We start from the raw sequence: 4609 nt of genomic DNA, 5'->3' as shown, positions 1-4609 counted from the left end.
TTGGGCCAGGCTGGACTCTCTTGGGTATGATGCGGGGCATCCCTCTCTGTGTATATCAATGTGAGGATCCGTGCCCAAACCCAATTAGAACCCTTTTGAAACGCTGTTTCTTATTCAATTAGGAAAAATGACATCTGCCCACTTTGCATGCCATATTCCCTATACCCAGAACCACTTTGGCCAGGCTGGACTCTCTTGGGTAAATGATTCGGGGGATATTTCTCTGTGTATTCTCTGTGGAGAATCAGTGGCCCAACTCATTTATCCCTTGCACAACAGCTGTTACTTATTCAAATTGGTAAAAATGCCAATCTTGCCCACTTTGATGCCAGTTTTTATACCCAGAACCACTTTGGCCAGGCTGGACTCTCTGGATGTGATGTGGGGCATCCCTCTCTGTGTATTATCAGTGGTGATATCAGTGGCCCACAACTCATTTACAACCCTTTGAAAATACCTGTTACTTATTCAAATCATGAAAAATGGCTAGGTGCCCACTTTGATGCCAGTTTTTATACCCAGAACCACTTTGGCCAGGCTGGACTCTCTTGGATCTGATGCGGGGGATCCCTCGCTGTGTATTATCAGTGTGAGATCAGTGGCCCAAACTCATTTAACCCTTTGAAAATACCTGTTACTTATTCAAATTGGGAAAAATGCCAATCTGCCCACTTTGATGCCAGTTTTTATACCCAGAACCACTTTGGGCCAGGCTGGACTCTCTTGGATGTGATGGCGGGGCATCCCTCTCTGTGTATTATCAGTAGCTGAGATCAGTGGCCCAAACTCATTTAACCCTTTGGAAAATACCTGTTACTTATTCAAATTGGGAAAAATGGCTCTGTGCCCACTTTGATGCCAGTTTTTATACCCAGAACCACTTTGGGCCAGGCTGGACTCTGTTGGATGTGATGCGGGGCATGCCTATCTGTGTGTACGTAGTGTGAGATCAGTGGCCCAAACTCATTTAACCCTTTGAAAATAGCTGTTACTTATTCAAATCATGAAAATGGCTATGTGCCCACTTTGATGCCAGTTTTTATACCAAGAACCACTTTGGCCAGGCTGGACTCTCTTGGATGTGATGCGGGGGCATCCTCTCTGTATATTATTCAATGTGAGATCAGTGGCCCAAACTCATTTAACCCTTTGAAAATAGCTGTTACTTATTCAAATCATGAAAAATGGCTATGTGCCCACTTTGATGCCAGTTTTTATACCAAGAACCACTTTGGGCCAGGCTGGACTCTCTGTAAGTATGATGCGGGGCATCCCTCTCTGTGTACTATCAGTGTGAGATCAGTGGCCCAAACTCATTTAACCCTTTGAAAATACCTGTTACTTATTCAAATTGGGAAAATGGTTCTGTGCCCACTTTGATGCCAGTTTTTATACCCAGAAACCACTTTGGGCCAGGCTGGACTCTCTTGGGTATGATGCGGGGCATGCCTATCTGTGTATTATCAGTGTGAGATCAGTGGCCCAAACTCATTTAAACCCTTTGAAAATAGCTGTTACTTATTCAAATCATGAAAAATGGCTATGTGCCCACTTTGATGCCAGTTTTTATACCCAGAACCACTTTGGGCCAGGCTGGACTCTCTTGGGTATGATGCGGGGGCATCCCTCTCTGTGTAATATCAATGTGAGATCCGTGGCCCAAACCCATTTAACCCTTTGAAAACAGCTGTTTCTTATTCAAATTAGGAAAAAAATGCCAATCTGCCCACTTTGATGCCATATTCTATACCCAGAACCACTTTGGGGCCAGGCTGGACTCTCTTGGGTATGATGCGGGGGATATTTCTCTGTGTATTATCAGTGTGAGATCAGTGGCCCAAACTCATTTAACCCTTTGAAAACAGCTGTTACTTATTCAAATTGGGGAAAAATGCCAATCTGCCCACTTTGATGCCAGTTTTATACCCAGAACCACTTTGGGCCAGGCTGGACTCTCTGGATGTGATGTGGTGGCATCCCTCTCTGTGTATTATCAGTGTGAGATCAGTGGCCCAACTCATTAACCCTTTGAAAATACCTGTTACTTATTCAAATCATGAAAAATGGCTATGTGCCCACTTTGATGCCAGTTTTTATACCCAGAACCACTTTGGGCCAGGCTGGACTCTCTTGGATCTGATGCGGGGGATCCCTCGCTGTGTATTATCAGTGTGAGATCAGTGGCCCAAACTCATTTAACCCTTTGAAAATACCTGTTACTTATTCAAATTGGGAAAAATGCCAATCTGCCCACTTTGATGCCAGTTTTTATACCCAGAACCACTTTGGGCCAGGCTGGACTCTCTTGGATGTGATGCGGGGCATCCCTCTCTGTGTATTATCAGTGTGAGATCAGTGCCCAAACTCATTTAACCCTTTGAAAATACCTGTTACTTATTCAAATTGGGAAAAATGGCTCTGTGCCCACTTTGATGCAGTTTTTATACCCAGAACCACTTTGGGCCAGGCTGGACTCTCTTGGATCTGATGCGGGCATGCCTATCTGTGTGTATGTAGTGTGAGATCAGTGGCCCAAAACTCATTTAACCCTTTGAAAACAGCTGTTACTTATTCAAATCATGAAAAATGGCTATGTGCCCACTTTGATGCCAGTTTTTATACCCAGAACCACTTTGGGCCAGGCTGGACTCTCTTGGGTGTGATGCGGGCATCCCTCTCTGTGTATTATCAGGTGAGATCAGTGGCCCAAACTCATTTAAACCCTTTGAAAACAGCTGTTACTTATTCAAATTAGGAAAAAATGCCAATCTGCCCACTTTGATGCCAGTTTTTATACCAGAACCACTTTGGGCCAGGCTGGACTCTCTTGGATGTGATGCGGGGCATCCCTCTCTGTGTAATATCAATGTGAGATCCGTGGCCCAAACTCATTTAAACCCTTTGAAAACAGCTGTTACTTATTCAAATTAGGAAAAAAATGCCAATCTGCCCACTTTGATGCCAGTTTTTATACCAGAACCACTTTGGGCCAGGCTGGACTCTCTTGGATCTGATGCGGGGGATCCCTCTCTGTGTAATATCAATGTGAGATCCGTGCCCAAACTCATTTAACCCTTTGAAAATAGCTGTTACTTATTCAAATTGGGAAAAATGCCAATCTGCCCACTTTGATGCCAGTTTTTATACCAGAACCACTTTGGGCCAGGCTGGACTCTCTTGGATGTGATGCGGGGCATCCCTCTCTGTGTGTACGTAGTGTGAGATCAGTGGCCCAAACTCATTTAACCCTTTGAAAATAGCTGTTACTTATTCAAATCATGAAAAATGGCTATGTGCCCACTTTGATGCCAGTTTTTATACCCAGAACCACTTTGGGCCAGGCTGGACTCTCTTGGGTGTGATGCGGGGGATCCCTCGCTGTGTATTATCAGTGTGAGATCAGTGGCCCAAAGTCATTTTTATTTTTAAATAATAATTTTGTGGTTTTACTTTCATGCCCATTTTTATGCCAACCGTGGGGTCTTTTTTGCCATTTTTATCACCAGTCCTCTCAGGGCCCCTCACTTACGGTAGGGTATGAATATTATACATTTTCTGTAAGCATAATAGCTAAAACAGGAAAAAGAAAAATCCTCTGAATAAGAAACTGCCGAATAAGAAACCAACTTCAGCCCCGAATAAGAAACTGGCCGAATAAGAAACCAACTTCAGCCTCGTAGACATACTTGTATACATTACATACAGTCACACCTTACACAGATATAAACACTTATGCAGGTTACATACTAACATCCATGTTATCACACACACACACACACACACACACACACACACACACACACACTTACTCTGTGTGCAGGGAAGCACAGGGGGCCATGTTCTGGTGTCCTCAGCTTCCTGTCTTCTCCTCACAGGCGGCTCTGGCCCCTCCCCCTCCTCTTTCTGTAATGTCGGGACATTAGAAGAAAGGAGGAAGCAGCCAGTGAAGGTTGTGGAGAGTGGGGGAGGGGCTCGGGATAGCGAGGACGGGGCCCTGTCTGTGTGTACAGAGACAGGACAGGCAGGAGGGAGCTGTGTGGTACAGCTGTCAGGATATTCTCTGGGTGGAGACCGGGCCCCTCTGAGCTTAGTCTGAGCCCGGGCCCCTGACAACTGTACTGCCAATACTGCCCTGATGGCGGCCCTGAGGTAGTATATACAACCTCTGCACCACCAGATGTTCAACCCATAAAAAATCTCTGACTTTTTTTTATCAATGATTTTATCCATGCAAAGCTGTGTCAATAACAGATTTAAGAGTTTGATGGAAGATGTAGGGTCATGTGACAGCAATGTATATGTATCAGGTCTTGTAATTGGCGCTAAACTTCTGCAACATACAGGGTGGCATCCATAACAACTATGGCTCCACCCTTGTCTGCTCACTTTATAGTGAGCTCTATAGTGTACATTAACTCATGCAAGGCTAAATTCTCCTCTATAGTTATCTCAGTTGTCTCAAAAAGCCCTCAGTACAGTTATGTAATTTCTAAATATCGTTTTTAACCAAATGCACATATGTCTCTTAAGGGGTGAGATTAAATTGTAGGACAAAAATCACTCTTTAGAAACAAATCTAGATCTTTGAGTGACAATTCAGTTTTAACCA

General features: G+C 44.2%; 1 protein-coding gene across 3 annotated transcripts in view; it reads right to left on the bottom strand.

Annotated features, from left to right (window-relative positions):
* Positions 1-3889, bottom strand: part of LOC138785812 (uncharacterized protein KIAA1958-like) — a 140312-nt gene extending 136423 nt beyond the window's left edge. For all 3 annotated transcript variants that reach the window (XM_069962170.1, XM_069962169.1, XM_069962168.1), the window contains exon 1: positions 3810-3889. The gene's annotated coding sequence lies outside the window, so the exon portion shown is untranslated. The remainder of the gene's footprint in view (positions 1-3809) is intronic.
* Positions 3890-4609: the final 720 nt, after the last annotated feature.

This window comes from Dendropsophus ebraccatus, chromosome 3 (assembly GCF_027789765.1).
Source record: "Dendropsophus ebraccatus isolate aDenEbr1 chromosome 3, aDenEbr1.pat, whole genome shotgun sequence".
In the NCBI taxonomy this organism is placed as follows: domain Eukaryota; kingdom Metazoa; phylum Chordata; class Amphibia; order Anura; family Hylidae; genus Dendropsophus; species Dendropsophus ebraccatus.
This window is presented reverse-complemented; position numbering and strand designations above follow the sequence as displayed.